General features: G+C 37.2%; 33 non-coding genes across 33 annotated transcripts; all 33 read left to right on the top strand.

Moving 5' to 3' along the window:
* The first annotated feature begins 94 nt into the window (after positions 1–94).
* On the top strand, positions 95–167 carry TRNAT-AGU (transfer RNA threonine (anticodon AGU)). The gene has a single exon. It is a non-coding gene; the product is annotated as a tRNA-Thr (tRNA).
* Positions 168–498: 331 nt separating this feature from the next.
* TRNAT-AGU (transfer RNA threonine (anticodon AGU)) lies at positions 499–571 on the top strand. Its single transcript has one exon. It is a non-coding gene; the product is annotated as a tRNA-Thr (tRNA).
* A 133-nt stretch (positions 572–704) lies between these two features.
* On the top strand, positions 705–777 carry TRNAT-AGU (transfer RNA threonine (anticodon AGU)). The gene has a single exon. It is a non-coding gene; the product is annotated as a tRNA-Thr (tRNA).
* Positions 778–910: 133 nt separating this feature from the next.
* Positions 911–983, top strand: TRNAT-UGU (transfer RNA threonine (anticodon UGU)). Its single transcript has one exon. It is a non-coding gene; the product is annotated as a tRNA-Thr (tRNA).
* A 133-nt stretch (positions 984–1,116) lies between these two features.
* Positions 1,117–1,189, top strand: TRNAT-AGU (transfer RNA threonine (anticodon AGU)). Its single transcript has one exon. It is a non-coding gene; the product is annotated as a tRNA-Thr (tRNA).
* Positions 1,190–1,520: 331 nt separating this feature from the next.
* On the top strand, positions 1,521–1,593 carry TRNAT-AGU (transfer RNA threonine (anticodon AGU)). Its single transcript has one exon. It is a non-coding gene; the product is annotated as a tRNA-Thr (tRNA).
* Positions 1,594–1,726: 133 nt separating this feature from the next.
* On the top strand, positions 1,727–1,799 carry TRNAT-AGU (transfer RNA threonine (anticodon AGU)). The gene has a single exon. It is a non-coding gene; the product is annotated as a tRNA-Thr (tRNA).
* Positions 1,800–1,932: 133 nt separating this feature from the next.
* Positions 1,933–2,005, top strand: TRNAT-UGU (transfer RNA threonine (anticodon UGU)). Its single transcript has one exon. It is a non-coding gene; the product is annotated as a tRNA-Thr (tRNA).
* A 133-nt stretch (positions 2,006–2,138) lies between these two features.
* TRNAT-AGU (transfer RNA threonine (anticodon AGU)) lies at positions 2,139–2,211 on the top strand. Its single transcript has one exon. It is a non-coding gene; the product is annotated as a tRNA-Thr (tRNA).
* A 331-nt stretch (positions 2,212–2,542) lies between these two features.
* TRNAT-AGU (transfer RNA threonine (anticodon AGU)) lies at positions 2,543–2,615 on the top strand. Its single transcript has one exon. It is a non-coding gene; the product is annotated as a tRNA-Thr (tRNA).
* Positions 2,616–2,748: 133 nt separating this feature from the next.
* On the top strand, positions 2,749–2,821 carry TRNAT-AGU (transfer RNA threonine (anticodon AGU)). The gene has a single exon. It is a non-coding gene; the product is annotated as a tRNA-Thr (tRNA).
* A 537-nt stretch (positions 2,822–3,358) lies between these two features.
* On the top strand, positions 3,359–3,431 carry TRNAT-AGU (transfer RNA threonine (anticodon AGU)). The gene has a single exon. It is a non-coding gene; the product is annotated as a tRNA-Thr (tRNA).
* A 339-nt stretch (positions 3,432–3,770) lies between these two features.
* TRNAT-AGU (transfer RNA threonine (anticodon AGU)) lies at positions 3,771–3,843 on the top strand. Its single transcript has one exon. It is a non-coding gene; the product is annotated as a tRNA-Thr (tRNA).
* A 2,280-nt stretch (positions 3,844–6,123) lies between these two features.
* Positions 6,124–6,196, top strand: TRNAT-AGU (transfer RNA threonine (anticodon AGU)). The gene has a single exon. It is a non-coding gene; the product is annotated as a tRNA-Thr (tRNA).
* Positions 6,197–6,809: 613 nt separating this feature from the next.
* Positions 6,810–6,882, top strand: TRNAT-UGU (transfer RNA threonine (anticodon UGU)). The gene has a single exon. It is a non-coding gene; the product is annotated as a tRNA-Thr (tRNA).
* Positions 6,883–7,015: 133 nt separating this feature from the next.
* Positions 7,016–7,088, top strand: TRNAT-AGU (transfer RNA threonine (anticodon AGU)). The gene has a single exon. It is a non-coding gene; the product is annotated as a tRNA-Thr (tRNA).
* A 723-nt stretch (positions 7,089–7,811) lies between these two features.
* TRNAT-CGU (transfer RNA threonine (anticodon CGU)) lies at positions 7,812–7,884 on the top strand. The gene has a single exon. It is a non-coding gene; the product is annotated as a tRNA-Thr (tRNA).
* Positions 7,885–8,017: 133 nt separating this feature from the next.
* On the top strand, positions 8,018–8,090 carry TRNAT-AGU (transfer RNA threonine (anticodon AGU)). The gene has a single exon. It is a non-coding gene; the product is annotated as a tRNA-Thr (tRNA).
* Positions 8,091–8,223: 133 nt separating this feature from the next.
* Positions 8,224–8,296, top strand: TRNAT-UGU (transfer RNA threonine (anticodon UGU)). The gene has a single exon. It is a non-coding gene; the product is annotated as a tRNA-Thr (tRNA).
* Positions 8,297–8,462: 166 nt separating this feature from the next.
* TRNAT-AGU (transfer RNA threonine (anticodon AGU)) lies at positions 8,463–8,535 on the top strand. Its single transcript has one exon. It is a non-coding gene; the product is annotated as a tRNA-Thr (tRNA).
* Positions 8,536–8,668: 133 nt separating this feature from the next.
* Positions 8,669–8,741, top strand: TRNAT-AGU (transfer RNA threonine (anticodon AGU)). The gene has a single exon. It is a non-coding gene; the product is annotated as a tRNA-Thr (tRNA).
* Positions 8,742–9,278: 537 nt separating this feature from the next.
* On the top strand, positions 9,279–9,351 carry TRNAT-AGU (transfer RNA threonine (anticodon AGU)). The gene has a single exon. It is a non-coding gene; the product is annotated as a tRNA-Thr (tRNA).
* Positions 9,352–9,484: 133 nt separating this feature from the next.
* TRNAT-UGU (transfer RNA threonine (anticodon UGU)) lies at positions 9,485–9,557 on the top strand. Its single transcript has one exon. It is a non-coding gene; the product is annotated as a tRNA-Thr (tRNA).
* Positions 9,558–9,723: 166 nt separating this feature from the next.
* TRNAT-AGU (transfer RNA threonine (anticodon AGU)) lies at positions 9,724–9,796 on the top strand. The gene has a single exon. It is a non-coding gene; the product is annotated as a tRNA-Thr (tRNA).
* A 690-nt stretch (positions 9,797–10,486) lies between these two features.
* On the top strand, positions 10,487–10,559 carry TRNAT-AGU (transfer RNA threonine (anticodon AGU)). The gene has a single exon. It is a non-coding gene; the product is annotated as a tRNA-Thr (tRNA).
* Positions 10,560–10,692: 133 nt separating this feature from the next.
* TRNAT-AGU (transfer RNA threonine (anticodon AGU)) lies at positions 10,693–10,765 on the top strand. Its single transcript has one exon. It is a non-coding gene; the product is annotated as a tRNA-Thr (tRNA).
* A 4,516-nt stretch (positions 10,766–15,281) lies between these two features.
* TRNAT-AGU (transfer RNA threonine (anticodon AGU)) lies at positions 15,282–15,354 on the top strand. The gene has a single exon. It is a non-coding gene; the product is annotated as a tRNA-Thr (tRNA).
* A 133-nt stretch (positions 15,355–15,487) lies between these two features.
* Positions 15,488–15,560, top strand: TRNAT-AGU (transfer RNA threonine (anticodon AGU)). Its single transcript has one exon. It is a non-coding gene; the product is annotated as a tRNA-Thr (tRNA).
* Positions 15,561–15,693: 133 nt separating this feature from the next.
* TRNAT-AGU (transfer RNA threonine (anticodon AGU)) lies at positions 15,694–15,766 on the top strand. Its single transcript has one exon. It is a non-coding gene; the product is annotated as a tRNA-Thr (tRNA).
* A 133-nt stretch (positions 15,767–15,899) lies between these two features.
* On the top strand, positions 15,900–15,972 carry TRNAT-AGU (transfer RNA threonine (anticodon AGU)). Its single transcript has one exon. It is a non-coding gene; the product is annotated as a tRNA-Thr (tRNA).
* Positions 15,973–16,311: 339 nt separating this feature from the next.
* On the top strand, positions 16,312–16,384 carry TRNAT-AGU (transfer RNA threonine (anticodon AGU)). The gene has a single exon. It is a non-coding gene; the product is annotated as a tRNA-Thr (tRNA).
* Positions 16,385–16,517: 133 nt separating this feature from the next.
* On the top strand, positions 16,518–16,590 carry TRNAT-UGU (transfer RNA threonine (anticodon UGU)). Its single transcript has one exon. It is a non-coding gene; the product is annotated as a tRNA-Thr (tRNA).
* Positions 16,591–16,962: 372 nt separating this feature from the next.
* TRNAT-AGU (transfer RNA threonine (anticodon AGU)) lies at positions 16,963–17,035 on the top strand. Its single transcript has one exon. It is a non-coding gene; the product is annotated as a tRNA-Thr (tRNA).
* The last annotated feature ends 39 nt before the right edge of the window (positions 17,036–17,074 follow it).

Here is a 17,074-nt window from a genome sequence, read left to right as displayed (position 1 = left end):
ATTTTGAAAAATTAAAACAATAGGGTAAAAATTCCGATGAGTTAATTTAGTTAAATTATTGGAATATTCAGCATCCATGTCGCTTCGAAGCAAGGGCTCCGTGGCTTAGTGGTTAAAGCGCCTGTCTAGTATACAGGAGATCATGAGTTCGATTCTCGTCGGAGCCTCGCTGTAATGTTACTTGAACTATATTTCGTAGCTATATAATTTTGAAAAATTAAAATAATAGGGCAAAAGTTCCGATGATATAATTTAGTTAATTTTCTGAAATATTCTGCATTCAAATCGCTTCAAAGCAAGGGCTTAGTGGTTAAAGCGCCTGTCTTGTAATCAGGAGATCATGAGTTCGATTCTCGTCGGAGCCTCGCTGTTAAGTTACTTGAACTAGATTTCGTAGCTATATAATTTTGAAAAATCAAAATAATAGGGCGAAAGTTCCGATGAGATAATTTAGTTAATTTACTGAAATATTCAGAATTCATATCGCTTCAAAGCAAGGGCTCCGTGGCTTAGTGGTTAAAGCGCCTGTCTAGTAAACAGGAGATCATGAGTTCGATTTTCGTCGGAGCCTCGCGGTTAAGTTACTTGAACTAGATCTCGTAGCTATATAATTTTGAAAAATCAAAATAATAGGGCGAAAGTTCCGATGAGATAATTTAGTTAATTTACTGAAATATTCAGCATTCATATCGCTTCAAGGCAAGGGCTCCGTGGCTTAGTGGTTAAAGCGCCTGTCTAGTAAACAGGAGATCATGAGTTCGATTCTCGTCGGAGCCTCGCTGTTATGTTACTTGAACTATATTTCGTAGCTATATAATTTCGAAAAATTAAAATAATAGGGCAAAAGTTCCGATGAGTTAATTTAGTTAATTTACTGAAATATTCTGCATTCATATCGCTTCAAAGTAAGGGCTCCGTGGGTTAGTGGTTAAAGCGCCTGTCTTGTAAACAGGAGATCGTGAGTTCGATTCTCGTCGGAGCCCATCTGTTATGTTACTTGATCTAGATTTCGTAGCTATTAAATTTTGAAAAATTAAAACAATAGGGTAAAAATTCCGATGAGTTAATTTAGTTAAATTATTGGAATATTCAGCATCCATGTCGCTTCGAAGCAAGGGCTCCGTGGCTTAGTGGTTAAAGCGCCTGTCTAGTAAACAGGAGATCATGAGTTCGATTCTCGTCGGAGCCTCGCTGTAATGTTACTTGAACTATATTTCGTAGCTATATAATTTTGAAAAATTAAAATAATAGGGCAAAAGTTCCGATGATATAATTTAGTTAATTTTCTGAAATATTCTGCATTCAAATCGCTTCAAAGCAAGGGCTTAGTGGTTAAAGCGCCTGTCTTGTAATCAGGAGATCATGAGTTCGATTCTCGTCGGAGCCTCGCTGTTAAGTTACTTGAACTAGATTTCGTAGCTATATAATTTTGAAAAATCAAAATAATAGGGCGAAAGTTCCGATGAGATAATTTAGTTAATTTACTGAAATATTCAGAATTCATATCGCTTCAAAGCAAGGGCTCCGTGGCTTAGTGGTTAAAGCGCCTGTCTAGTAAACAGGAGATCATGAGTTCGATTTTCGTCGGAGCCTCGCGGTTAAGTTACTTGAACTAGATTTCGTAGCTATATAATTTTGAAAAATCAAAATAATAGGGCGAAAGTTCCGATGAGATAATTTAGTTAATTTACTGAAATATTCAGAATTCATATCGCTTCAAAGCAAGGGCTCCGTGGCTTAGTGGTTAAAGCGCCTGTCTAGTAAACAGGAGATCATGAGTTCGATTCTCGTTGGAGCCTCGCTGTTATGTTACTTGAACTATATTTCGTAGCTATATAATTTCGAAAAATTAAAATAATAGGGCAAAAGTTCCGATGAGTTAATTTAGTTAATTTACTGAAATATTCTGCATTCATATCGCTTCAAAGCAAGGGCTCCGTGGGTTAGTGGTTAAAGCGCCTGTCTTGTAAACAGGAGATCGTGAGTTCGATTCTCGTCGGAGCCTTGCTGTTATGTTACTTGATCTAGATTTCGTAGCTATTAAATTTTGAAAAATTAAAACAATAGGGTAAAAATTCCGATGAGTTAATTTAGTTAAATTATTGGAATATTCAGCATCCATGTCGCTTCGAAGCAAGGGCTCCGTGGCTTAGTGGTAAAAGCGCCTGTCTAGTAAACAGGAGATCATGAGTTCGATTCTCGTCGGAGCCTCGCTGTAATGTTACTTGAACTATATTTCGTAGCTATATAATTTTGAAAAATTAAAATAATAGGGCAAAAGTTCCGATGAGATAATTTAGTTAATTTTCTGAAATATTCTGCATTCAAATCGCTTCAAAGCAAGGGCTTAGTGGTTAAAGCGCCTGTCTTGTAATCAGGAGATCATGAGTTCGATTCTCGTCGGAGCCTCGCTGTTAAGTTACTTGAACTAGATTTCGTAGCTATATAATTTTGAAAAATCAAAATAATAGGGCGAAAGTTCCGATGAGATAATTTAGTTAATTTACTGAAATATTCAGAATTCATATCGCTTCAAAGCAAGGGCTCCGTGGCTTAGTGGTTAAAGCGCCTGTCTAGTAAACAGGAGATCGTGAGTTCGATTCTCGTCGGAGCCCATCTGTTATGTTACTTGATCTAGATTTCGTAGCTATTAAATTTTGAAAAATTAAAACAATAGGGTAAAAATTCCGATGAGTTAATTTAGTTAAATTATTGGAATATTCAGCATCCATGTCGCTTCGAAGCAAGGGCTCCGTGGCTTAGTGGTTAAAGCGCCTGTCTAGTAAACAGGAGATCATGAGTTCGATTCTCGTCGGAGCCTCGCTGTAATGTTACTTGAACTATATTTCGTAGCTATATAATTTTGAAAAATTAAAATAATAGGGCAAAAGTTCCGATGATATAATTTAGTTAATTTTCTGAAATATTCTGCATTCAAATCGCTTCAAAGCAAGGGCTTAGTGGTTAAAGCGCCTGTCTTGTAATCAGGAGATCATGAGTTCGATTCTCGTCGGAGCCTCGCTGTTAAGTTACTTGAACTAGATTTCGTAGCTATATAATTTTGAAAAATCAAAATAATAGGGCGAAAGTTCCGATGAGATAATTTAGTTAATTTACTGAAATATTCAGAATTCATATCGCTTCAAAGCAAGGGCTCCGTGGCTTAGTGGTTAAAGCGCCTGTCTAGTAAACAGGAGATCATGAGTTCGATTTTCGTCGAAGCCTCGCGGTTAAGTTACTTGAACTAGATTTCGTAGCTATATAATTTTGAAAAATCAAAATAATAGGGCGAAAGTTCCGATGAGATAATTTAGTTAATTTACTGAAATATTCAGAATTCATATCGCTTCAAAGCAAGGGCTCCGTGGCTTAGTGGTTAAAGCGCCTGTCTAGTAAACAGGAGATCATGAGTTCGATTCTCGTCGGAGCCTCGCTGTTATGTTACTTGAACTATATTTCGTAGCTATATAATTTCGAAAAATTAAAATAATAGGGCAAAAGTTCCGATGAGTTAATTTAGTTAATTTACTGAAATATTCTGCATTCATATCGCTTCAAAGCAAGGGCTCCGTGGGTTAGTGGTTAAAGCGCCTGTCTTGTAAACAGGAGATCGTGAGTTCGATTCTCGTCTGAGCCTTGCTGTTATGTTACTTGATCTAGATTTCGTAGCTATTAAATTTTGAAAAATTAAAACAATAGGGTAAAAATTCCGATGAGTTAATTTAGTTAAATTATTGGAATATTCAGCATCCATGTCGCTTCGAAGCAAGGGCTCCGTGGCTTAGTGGTAAAAGCGCCTGTCTAGTAAACAGGAGATCATGAGTTCGATTCTCGTCGGAGCCTCGCTGTAATGTTACTTGAACTATATTTCGTAGCTATATAATTTTGAAAAATTAAAATAATAGGGCAAAAGTTCCGATGAGATAATTTAGTTAATTTTCTGAAATATTCTGCATTCAAATCGCTTCAAAGCAAGGGCTTAGTGGTTAAAGCGCCTGTCTTGTAATCAGGAGATCATGAGTGCGATTCTCGTCGGAGCCTTGCTGTTATATTACTTGAACTAGATTTCGAAGCTATTAAATTTTGAAAAATTAACAAGTTGGGAAAACCAAAATATTACCTCTCCGTGTCGAGAAGATTATATAAACTTAAGTATCCAATGAAAACGTCGACCTTTTTGCCCTCATCCTTTCCCGCGCTTTGCGCTTCCGCATTTCATCCTTACTCTCAACATTATCTTCCTCCATTTTACATACAAAAATCAAATACTCACAAAAAGAAGTGGCAAAAACCTGCTGGCTCTTTACAACCACTTAATTTGACTTAATATCCAATTTCCAACAACAATAATATACCGGTAGTTTAATTGACAACCTAGTAGCATCGAAATTATCATTAAGAATGGCTCCCGCGGATAAAAAAGGCCAATTTTCAACTAGGTGGGCGTTATCTCATTAGATTTGAAAAATATCATTTGTCTTTTTTACCAATGCCTAACCGTTTGGATTTTTTTAAAGCAATCTTAGCATCAAAAAATAAATGTTTTATATTCTTATTAAGAATAAAACAAGAGGATAAAAAAGGTCTGTCCTCTCGTATTTTTTAAGCTTTTATCATGATTAGTCTATACAACAGTAACAAGGAGTATAAACCCATTAGTGGAAGCAGTATTTTTTTTCGAAACAATTTCGCTTATGTTTATCCTCTCTAGACTTCGCTAAAAACGTATTACTCCTACGTAAAATATTAATAGACAGGCAAGGATTCATACCGTTAAAGAAGGAGCGCAATATTATCCATATTTTCATTTCATATACAGAGAAAAGAAATTATTATGTTTCTGAGAGGAGCTTCCCATTTTTGTTGTTGTTTTGAAAAATATATCGCAATGCACGGGCCTTGATAGATAAAGGAGGCAATGAATGAAATATATCAAAATGCACGCGCCTTGATAGATATAGGAGGCAATGAATGAAATATATCACAATGCACGGGCCTTGAAAGATATAGGAGGCAATGAAGGAAATATATCGCATGCACGGGCCTTGGTAGATATAGGAGGCAATGATAATCTCTCTCTTTGCACGAGAGGTTTATCTTTAATAATTAAATAAATATAATTATTTTTAATTATTTTAATCTTCAATAATTAACATTAATAATAGTTAAATCGTTTAAAATAAAGTTATACCTATTATCATCTCAAACTTTGCTAATATTGACGTTTAAAGTGAAGGGTACCCCTCTTGCCCGCTTTCTTCAGATTTTGGGGTATATATACGATTCGTTTCCATTATAATAGTAAGGAAAAAGCGCAATTGCGAAAACCTTTGGTGGCGATCCCACCTTAGGGAGGCTAGACGTTTCTCGTAACCCTAGCTGATCGCCGCGTATATCCTAAAACCAAACGATGATAATGGAGTAGAAGCCAATGATACAGATTGGTGTCTATGTGGAATAGACGGAAGACCAGTGGATGGTGGTGTTAGAAGCCAATGATACAGATTGGTGTCTATGTGGAGTAGACGGAAGACCAGTTGATGGTGGTGTTTAGGAGCCAGTATGTACAGACTGGTGTCCAAGTGGGATGGACAAAGACCAGAAGATGGTGGGGTGATTAGAAGCCAGTAAGTACAGACTGGTGTTCGTGTGGGATGGACAAAGACCAGAAGATGGTGGTGTGAGAACTCAAGTAGAGGAGCCATTTCCGTGACTGTGAAAGCAGTTCGGAAATGGCGAACACGTTTGCTTCGATACGCAAACTGCGAACGCGGTCACGTGGGTGTAACAACGGACAGACGGACAGACAGACACACAGACACACACACAGACAGACAAACAGACACGGCCGTTACAGAACCTCTCCTGGACTACGTCACACGGAGAGGTAAAAATAATAGTTGATTTAGATATGCATATATGCAAACAATAGTGGTTAAAGCGCCTGTCTAGTAAACAGGAGATCATGAGTTCGATTCTCGTCGGAGCCTCGCTGTTATGTTACTTGAACTAGATTTCGTAGATATATAATTTTGAAAAATTAAAATAATAGGGCAAAAGTTCCGATGAGTTAATTTAGTTAATTTACTGAAATATTCAGCATTCATATCGCTTTAAAGCAAGGGCTCCGTGGCTTAGTGGTTAAAGCGCCTGTCTAGTAAACAGGAGATCATGAGTTCGATTCTCGTCGGAGCCTTACTGTTATGTTACTTGATCTAGATTTCGTAGCTATTAGATTTTGAAAAATTAAAACAATAGGGTTAAAATTCCGATGAGTTAATTTAGTTAAATTATTGGAATATTCAGCATCCATGTCGCTTCAAAGCAAGGGCTCCGTGGTTTAGTGGTAAAAGCGCCTATCTTGTAAACAGGAGATCATGTTTTCGATTCTCGTCGGAGCATCGCTGTTATGTTACTTGAACTAGATTTCGTGGCTATCAAATTTTGAAAAAAATAATAATAATAGTTGATTTAGATATGCATTTATGCAAACAATAGGGTAAAAGTTCCGATGAGATAATTTAGTTAATTTACTGAAATATTCAGCATACATATCGCTTCAAAGCAAGGGCTCCGTGGGTTAGTGGCTAAAGCGCCTGTCTAGTAAACAGGAGAGCATGAGTTCGATTCTCGTCGGATCCACGCTGTTATATTACTTGAACTAGATTTCGTAGCTATCAAATTTTGAAAAAATTAAAAATAATATTTGATTTAGATATGCATTTATGCAAACAATAGGGTAAAAGTTAAGATGAGTTAATTTAGTTAATTTACTGAAATATTCTGCATTCATATCGCTTCAAAGCAAGGGCTCCGTGGGTTAGTGGTTAAAGCGCCTGTCTTGTAAACAGGAGATCGTGAGTTCGATTCTCGTCGGAGCCTTGCTGTTATGTTACTTGATCTAGATTTCGTAGCTATTAAATTTTGAAAAATTAAAACAATAGGGTAAAAATTCCGATGAGTTAATTTAGTTAAATTATTGGAATATTCAGCATCCTGGTCGCTTCGAAGCAAGGGCTCCGTGGCTTAGTGGTTAAAGCGCCTGTCTAGTAAACAGGAGATCGTGAGTTCGATTCTCGTCGGAGCCTCGCTGTAATGTTACTTGAACTATATTTCGTAGCTATATAATTTTGAAAAATTAAAATAATAGGGCAAAAGTTCCGATGAGATAATTTAGTTAATTTTCTGAAATATTCCGGATTCAAACCGCTTCAAAGCAAGGGCTTAGTGGTTAAAGCGCCTGTCTTGTAATCAGGAGATCATGAGTTCGATTCTCGTCGGAGCCTTGCTGTTATATTACTTGAACTAGATTTCGAAGCTATTAAATTTTGAAAAATTAAAAATAATAGTTGATTTAGATATGCATATATGCAAACAATAGTGGTTAAAGCGCCTGTCTAGTAAACAGGAGATCATGAGATCGATTCTCGTCGGAGCCTTACTGTTATGTTACTTGATCTAGATTTCGTAGCTATTAAATTTTGAATAATTAAAAAATAGGGTTAAAATTCCGATGAGTTAATTTAGTTAAATTATTGGAATATTCAGCATCCATGTCGCTTCAAAGCAAGGGCTCCGTGGTTTAGTGGTAAAAGCGCCTATCTTGTAAACAGGAGATCATGTTTTCGATTCTCGTCGGAGCCTCGCTGTTATGTTGCTTGAGCTAGATTTCGTCGCTATCAAATTTTGAAAAAACTAAAAATAATAGTTGATTTAGATATGCATTTATGCAAACAATAGGGTAAAAGTTCCGATGAGATAATTTAGTTAATTTACTGGAATATTCAGCATTCATGTCGCTTCAAAGCAAGGGCTCCGTGGCTTAGTGGTTAAAGCACCTGTCTCGTAAACAGAAGATCATGAGTTCGATTCTCGTCGGAGCCTCAGTGTTATGTTACTTGAACTAGATTTCGTAGCTATATAATTTTGAAAAATTAAAATAATAGGGCAAAAGTTCCGTTGAGATAATTTAGTTAATTTACTGAAATATTCAGAATTCATATCGCTTCAAAGCAAGGGCTCCGTGGCTTAGTGGTTAAAGCGCCTGTCTAGTAAACAGGAGATCATGAGTTCGATTCTCGTCGGAGCCTCGCTGTTATGTTACTTGAACTATATTTCGTAGCTATATAATTTCGAAAAATTAAAATAATAGGGCAAAAGTTCCGATGAGATAATTTAGTTAATTTTCTGAAATATTCTGCATTCATTTCGCTTCAAAGCAAGGGCTCCGTGGCTTAGTGGTTAAAGCGCCTGTCTTGTTAACAGGAGATCATGAGTTCGATTCTCGTCGGAATCTCGCTGTTATATTACGTGAACTAGTTTTCGTAACTATTAAATTTTGAAAAATTAAAAATAATAGTTGATTTAGATATGCATATATGCAAACAATAGTGTAAAAGTTCCGATGAGATAATTTAGTTAATTTACTGAAATATTCAGAATTCATATCACATCAAAGCAAGGGCTCCGTGGCTTAGTGGTTAAAGCGCCTGTCTAGTAAACAGGAGATCATGAGTTCGATTCTCGTCGGAGCCTTGCTGTTATGTTACTTGATCTAGATTTCGTAACTATTAAATTTTGAAAAATTAAAACAATACGGTAAAAATTCCGATGAGTTAATTTAGTTAAATTATTGGAATATTCAGCATCCATGTCGCTTAAAAGCAAGGGCTCCGTGGCTTAGTGGTTAAAGCGCCTGTCTAGTAAACAGGAGATCATGAGTTCGATTCTCGTCGGAGCCTCGCTGTTATGTTACTTGAAATATATTTCGTAGCTATATAATTTTGAAAAATTAAAATAATAGGGCAAAAGTTCCGATGAGATAATTTAGTTAATTTTCTGAAATATTCTGCATTCAAATCGCTTCAAAGCAAGGGCTTAGTTTTTAAAGCGCCTGTCTTGTAATCAGGAGACCATGAGTTCGATTCTCGTCGGAGCCTCGCTGTTATGTTACTTGAAATATATTTCGTAGCTATATAATTTTGAAAAATTAAAATAATAGGGCAAAAATTCCGATGAGATAATTTAGTCAAATTACTGGAATATTCAGCATTCATGTCGCTTCAAAGCATGGGCTCCGAGGCTTAGTGGTTAAAGCGCGTGTCTAGTAAACAGGAGATCATGAGTTCGATTCTCGTCGGAGCCTCGCTGTTATGTTACTTGAACTAGATTTCGTAGATATATAATTTTGAAAAATTAAAATAATAGGGCAAAAGTTCCGATGAGTTAATTTAGTTAATTTACTGAAATATTCAGCATTCATATCGCTTCGAAGCAAGGGCTCCGTGGCTTAGTGGTTAAAGCGCCTGTCTAGTAAACAGGAGATCATGAGTTCGATTCTCGTCGGAGCCTTACTGTTATGTTACTTGATCTAGATTTCGTAGCTATTAAATTTTGAAAAATTAAAACAATAGGGTAAAAATTCCGATGAGTTAATTTAGTTAAATTATTGGAATATTCAGCATCCATGTCGCTTCAAAGCAAGGGCTCCGTGGCTTAGTGGTTAAAGCGCCTGTCTTGTAAACAGGAGATCATGAGTTCGATTCTCTTCGGAGACTCGCTGTTATATTACGTGAACTAGTTTTCGTAACTATTAAATTTTGAAAAATTAAAAATAATAGTTGATTTAGATATGCAAATATGCAAACAATAGTGTAAAAGTTCCGATGAGATAATTTAGTTAATTTACTGAAATATTCAGAATTCATATCACTTCAAAGCAAGGGCTCCGTGGCTTAGTGGTTAAAGCGCCTGTCTAGTAAACAGGAGATCATGAGTTCGATTCTCGTCGGAGCCTTGCTGTTATGGTACTTGATCTAGATTTCGAAACTATTAAATTTTGAAAAATTAAAACAATACGGTAAAAATTCCGATGAGTTAATTTAGTTAAATTATTGGAATATTCAGCATCCATGTCGCTTCAAAGCAAGGGCTCCGTGGCTTAGTGGTTAAAGCGCCTGTCTAGTAAACAAAAGATCATGAGTTCGATTCTCGTCGGAGCCTCGCTGTTATGTTACTTGAACTATATTTCGTAGCTATATAATTTTGAAAAATTAAAATAATAGGGCAAAAGTTCCGATGAGATAATTTAGTTAATTTTCTGAAATATTCTGCATTCAAATCGCTTCAAAGCAAGGGCTTAGTTTTTAAAGCGCCTGTCTTGTAATCAGGAGATCATGAGTTCGATTCTCGTCGGAGCCTTGCTGTTATGTTACTTGAACTAAATTTCGTAGATATAAAATTTTGAAAAATTAAAAATAATAGTTGATTTAGATATGCATATATGCAAACAATAGTGGTTAAAGCGCCTGTCTAGTGAACAGGAGATCATGAGTTCGATTCTCGTCGGAGCCTCGCTGTTAAATTACTTGAACTAGATTTCGTAGCTATTAAATTTTGAAAAATTAAAACTATAGGGTAAAAATTCCGATGAGTTAATTTAGTTAAATTATTGGAATATTCAGCATCCATGTCGCTTCAAAGCAAGGGCTCCGTGGCTTAGTGGTTAAAGCGCCTGTCTAGTAAACAGGAGATCATGAGTTCGATTCTCGTCGGAGCCTCGCTGTTAAGTTACTTGAACTAGATTTCGTAGCTATATAATTTTGAAAAATCAAAATAATAGGGCAAAAGTTCCGATGAGATAATTTAGTTAATTTACTGAAACATTCAGAATTCATATCGCTTCAAAGCAAGGGCTCCGTGGCTTAGTGGTTAAAGCGCCTGTCTAGTAAACAGGAGATCATGAGATCGATTCTCGTCGGAGCCTCGCTGTTATGTTACTTGAACTAAATTTCGTAGATATAAAATTTTGGGGTCATTCCTATTTTACAGGCCGTTTTCCATAGTGGTAAATTTTTTAGTAGGATGGTAGTAAAAATAGTAGTATTCCCCCTACATGGAAAAGCAAAACCTATGATGGAGAAAATAGTATGAATTGCTACATTGTGCCGACTAACCATAAATTGCCGCCTTTTCCAAAATATTGCTGACTAATCATAAATAGCCGCCTTTTCCAAATTATTTCTGACTAACCATAAATTGCCGCCTTTTCCAAATTATTTCTGACTAACCATAAATTGCCGCCTTTTCCAAAATATTGCTATATTACTGTCTTTTTCCGTGTAAAGAGGCGCATACTTAGCCTTTCGTTAATAAACAGGAAAAATGAAATGGGGTAATGCACTGTCCTTTTAACAAGGCGTTTTAAGTGTTCTAATTGCGAGGCCAGTACAGAATGAACATGCAAAACGAAATGTTGGAATAATACATTGGCCTTTTAACTAGGGGTCCTATGAGACCTAATTGCGAGGCCAGTACAGATATGCCCTTACGTTCAAACGAGATTAGACCAGGTTAGGTTAGGTTTGGTTTAGGCGAGGCGGGTGAAATTTCATGCCGGGCCTCTCAAGTAGGCGTTGGTAGTGGCCTACTTGAGAGGCCATTAAAAAATAAACATGCAAAACGGAACCGTGGACAATTACACGGGCCTCTGAACTAAGCGTTTGTAGTGGCCTACTTGAGAGGCCAGTAGAGAATAAACACGCAAAATGAAACTAGAGACAATACATGGGTCTCTTATCTATGTTTTTATCGTCGGCTACTTTGCCGTTCGTGAATAAATATTAAAAACGAAACGGAAGTATCCATTGGCCTTTAAACTAGGTGTCCTAATTGGCCTAATTGCGAGGCCAGTACAGATATGTCCTAACGTTCAAACTAGGTTAGGTTAGGTTAGGTTAGGTTTGGTTTGGTTAGGTTTGGTTTGGTTTGGTTAGGTTTGGTTAGGTTTGGTTAGGTTTGGTTAGGTTAGGTTAGGTTTGGTTTGGTTTGGTTTGGTTTGGTTGGGTTGGGTTGGGTTGGGTTGGGTTGGGTTGGGTTGGGTTAGGTGTCGGGCCGCTCATCTTCGCGTCAGTAGTGGCCTACTTGAGAGGCCAGTAGAGAATAAACAAGCAAAATGGAACCATGGACTATTACACTGGCCTCTCAATTAGGCGTCAGTAGTGGCCTACTTGAGAGGCCAGTAGAGAATAATTAAGCAAAATGGAATCATGGACTATTACACTGGCCGCTCAACTAGGCGTCTGTAGTGGCCTACTTGAGAGGCCAGTAGAGAATAATCAAGCAAAATGGAACCATAGACTATTACACGGGCCGCTCAACTAGGCGTCAGTAGTGGCCTACTTGAGAGGCCAGTACAGAATAAACAAGCAAAATGGAACCATGGACTATTACACTGGCCTCTCAATTTGGCGTCAGTAGTGGCCTACTTGAGAGGCCAGTAGAGAATAAACAAAGAAAATGGAACCATGGACTATTACACTGGCCGCTCAACTAGGCGTCAGTAGTGGCCTACTTGAGAGGCCAGTACAGAATAAACAAGCAAAATGGAACCATGGACTATTACACTGGCCTCTCAATTAGGCGTCAGTAGTGGCCTACTTGAGAGGCCAGTAGAGAATAAACAAAGAAAATGGAACCATGGACTATTACACTGGCCGCTCAACTAGGCGTCAGTAATGGCCTACTTGAGAGGCCAGTAGAGAATAATCAAGCAAAATGGAACCATGGACTATTACACGGGCCGCTCAACTAGGCGTCAGTAGTCGCCTACTTGAGAGGCCAGTACAGAATAAACAAGCAAAATGGAACCATGGACTATTACACTGGCCTCTCAATTAGGCGTCAGTAGTAGCCTACTTGAGAGGCCAGTAGAGAATAAACAAAGAAAATGGAACCATGGACTATTACACTGGCCGCTCAACTAGGCGTCAGTAGTGGCCTACTTGAGAGGCCAGTAGAGAATAAACAAGCAAAATGGAATCATGGACTATTACACTGGCCGCTCAACTAGGCGTCAGTAGTGGCCTACTTGAGAGGCCAGTAGAGAATAAACAAGCAAAATGGAACCACGGGTACAATTACACTGGCCGCTCAACTAGGCGTCAATAGTGGCCTACTTGAGAGGCCAGTAGAGAAAGGTATGTTATCGATTGGGCGTGTTATCAAAACAGCATTGTCCAAAACGGCTTTTTCATAAACGCGTTTGCCATTATAGCCATTTCTCGTTTTAGCGCATTTTGATTACAGCGTTTATATCTTGAGCGTACGAAAGTACGCCTTTTCCAAAATATTGTTGTTTATCTTCATTAACTTCCCAAAATAATATGCCTTTTCCAAAAAATTATATTTTATATTTACTTCCGATATAACATTACTCCTTTTTGCATTCCAAAATGTTGCTGTTTATCTTCATTAACTTCCCAAAATAATATGCCTTCTCCAAAAAATTACGTTTTATATTTACTTCCGATATAACATTACTCCTTTTTACATAATATTGTTCTTTGTCCTATATACTTAATATAATAGAGATTTCCCTCCCTATCAATCACAGTTTGGGCGGAAACAGCAACCGCTGTTTTGGGAAATAGCGCTGTATTGAGAAACGCGGAAACAGCAACCGCGGTTTTGCTTCCACGCGGTTATGCAAACCGCTGTTTTGGGAACCGCTTTATTCCAAAACGCTCTTTTGAAAACCGCTCAACTACCCGTGAACCGTAGAGAATAAACAAGCAAAATGGAATCATGGACTATTACACTGGCCGCTCAACTAGGCGTCAATAGTGGCCTACTTGAGAGGCCAGTAGAGAATAAACAAAGAAAATGGAACCATGGACTATTACACTGGCCGCTCAATTAGGCGTCAGTAGTGGCCTACTTAGGAGGCCAGTAGAGAGACTATTGACACCTGCATGAGAGGCCAAGGTGTCGGGAAGTTGCTTTTGTGACATAATTTATATCTATTTTGAGCGCATTTAGAGTCCAAATGGATTTTATTTTTTGGAAATATTGTAGAGAAGATTATATTAAACGCGGTTCTGGTGCTCGAAAACCTCTTAGTGAAAAGCGATTATTATATTTCACAAAAACGTCTGTATCTACTGCTTGAATATTATGGCCTCCAAAACCGATTTAATACCCCATACATTTATACAAATTGAAAACTTTCTGCCTTTTCCAGAAGTTTTTAATTAGTCATACGACTGACTTGTAAATGCAGTTTCATACTGCGTTTAAGTCGATCAAATGGCCTACTTTGTATGCAGTTTTACACTGCATGCCATCACTACCCTCACTTAAACGGGTATAGTTCTTCATGTAAGAACTGCCCTAGCGACAGGGGATTTCGTTCCCTCAAGGCGGAACCTTGCTATAAATATAGCATTAATCACTAATAATAATCATGAATTAAATATACAGTAAAACCACATGAAAGTGTTTTAGTCAGATTTTAGTTATCCATAGTATTTTCTACCTCATCGGTTTAGCTTTTCCGTTCTAGGAAAAATACTACTATTTTTACTACTATCCTACTAAAAAAATTTCCCACTATCGAAGGCGGCCTCTAAAATAGGAAAGATCCAAATTTTGAAAAATTAAAATAATAGGGCAAAAGTTCCGATGAGTTAATTTAGTTAATTTACTGAAATATTCAGCATTCATATCCCTTCAAAGCAAGGGCTCCGTGGGTTAGTGGTTAAAGCGCCTGTCTAGTAAACAGGAGATCATGAGTTCGATTCTCGTCGGAGCCTTGCTGTTATGGTACTTGATCTAGATTTCGAAACTATTAAATTTTGAAAAATTAAAACAATACGGTAAAAATTCCGATGAGTTAATTTAGTTAAATTATTGGAATATTCAGCATCCATGTCGCTTCAAAGCAAGGGCTCCGTGGCTTAGTGGTTAAAGCGCCTGTCTAGTAAACAAAAGATCATGAGTTCGATTCTCGTCGGAGCCTCGCTGTTATGTTACTTGAACTATATTTCGTAGCTATATAATTTTGAAAAATTAAAATAATAGGGCAAAAGTTCCGATGAGATAGTTTAGTTAATTTTCTGAAATATTCTGCATTCAAATCGCTTCAAAGCAAGGGCTTAGTTTTTAAAGCGCCTGTCTTGTAATCAGGAGATCATGAGTTCGATTCTCGTCGGAGCCTTGCTGTTATGTTACTTGAACTAGATTTCGAAGCTATTAAATTTTGAAAAATTAAAAATAATAGTTGATTTAGATATGCATATATGCAAACAATAGTGGTTAAAGCGCCTGTCTAGTAAACAGGAGATCATGAGTTCGATTCTCGTCGGAGCCTCGCTGTTAAATTACTTGAACTAGATTTCGTAGCTATATAATTTTGAAATATTAAAATAATAGGGAAAAAATTCCGATGAGATAATTTAGTCAAATTACTGGAATATTCAGCATTCATGTCGCTTCAAAGCAAGGGCTCCGTGGCTTAGTGGTTAAAGCGCCTGTCTAGTAAACAGGAGATCATGAGTTCGATTCTCGTCGGAGCCTCGCTGTTATGTTACTTGAACTAGATTTCGTAGATATATAAATTTGAAAAATTAAAATAATAGGGCAAAAGTTCTGATGAGTTAATTTAGTTAATTTACTGAAATATTCAGCATTCATATCGCTTCAAAGCAAGGGCTCCGTGGCTTAGTGGTTAAAGCGCCTGTCTAGTAAACAGGAGATCATGAGTTCGATTCTCGTCGGAGCCTTACTGTTATGTTACTTGATCTAGATTTCGTAGCTATTAAATTTTGAAAAATTAAAACTATAGGGTAAAAATTCCGATGAGTTAATTTTGTTAAATTATTGGAATATTCAGCATCCATGTCGCTTCAAAGCAAGGGCTCCGTGGCTTAGTGGTTAAAGCGCCTGTCTAGTAAACAGGAGATCATGAGTTCGATTCTCGTCGGAGCCTCGCTGTTAAGTTACTTGAACTAGATTTCGTAGCTATATAATTTTGAAAAATCAAAATAATAGGGCAAAAGTTCCGATGAGATAATTTAGTTAATTTACTGAAACATTCAGAATTCATATCGCTTCAAAGCAAGGGCTCCGTGGCTTAGTGGTTAAAGCGCCTGTCTAGTAAACAGGAGATCATGAGTTCGATTCTCGTCGGAGCCTCGCTGTTATGTTACTTGAACTAAATTTCGTAGATATAAAATTTTGAAAAATTAAAATAATAGGGCAAAAGTTCCGATGAGTTAATTTAGTTAATTTACTGAAATATTCAGCATTCATATCGCTTCAAAGCAAGGGCTCCGTGGGTTAGTGGTTAAAGCGCCTGTCTAGTAAACAGGAGATCATGAGTTCGAATCTCGTCGGAGCCTTACTGTTATGTTACTTGATCTAGATTTCGTAGCTATTAAATTTTGAAAAATTAAAACAATAGGGTAAAAATTCCGATGAGTTAATTTAGTTAAATTATTGGAATATTCAGCATCCTTGTCGCTTCAAAGCAAGGGCTCCGTGGCTTAGTGGTTAAAGCGCCTGTCTAGTAAACAGGAGATCATGAGTTCGATTCTCGTCGGAGCCTCGCTGTTAAGTTACTTGAACTAGATTTCGTAGCTATATAATTTTTAAAAATCAAAATAATAGGGCGAAAGTTCCGATGAGATAATTTAGTTAATTTACTGAAATATTCAGAATTCATATCGCTTCAAAGCAAGGGCTCCGTGGCTTAGTGGTTAAAGCGCCTGTCTTGTAAACAGGAGATCATGAGTTCGATTCTCGTCGGAGCCTCGCTGTTATATTACTTGAACTAGATTTCGAAGCTATTAAATTTTGAAAAATTAAAAATAATAGTTGATTTAGATATGCATAAATGCAAACAATAGTGTAAAAGTTCCGATGTGATAATTTAGTTAATTTACTGAAATATTCAGCATTCATACCGCTTCAAAGCTAGGGCTCCGTGGCTTTTTGGTTAAAGCGCCTGTCTAGTAAACAGGAGATCATGAGTTCGATTCTCGTCGGAGCCTCGCTGTTAAATTACTTGAACTAGATTTCGTAGCTATATAATTTTGAAATATTAAAATAATAGGGAAAAAATTCCGATGAGATAATTTAGTCAAATTACTGGAATATTCAGCATTCATGTCGCTTCAAAGCAAGGGCTCCGTGGCTTAGTGGTTAAAGCGCCTGTCTAGTAAACAGGAGATCATGAGTTCGATTCTCGTCGGAGCCTCGCTGTTATGTTACTTGAACTAGATTTCGTAGATATATA

Source organism: Phalangium opilio, unplaced genomic scaffold, assembly GCF_054372755.1.
Source record: "Phalangium opilio isolate 3A_F unplaced genomic scaffold, DU_Popi_V2 ptg000092l_1, whole genome shotgun sequence".
NCBI classification, from domain to species: domain Eukaryota; kingdom Metazoa; phylum Arthropoda; class Arachnida; order Opiliones; family Phalangiidae; genus Phalangium; species Phalangium opilio.
The sequence above is the reverse complement of the archived record's forward strand: the minus strand, read 5'-3'. Positions and strand labels throughout refer to the sequence as shown.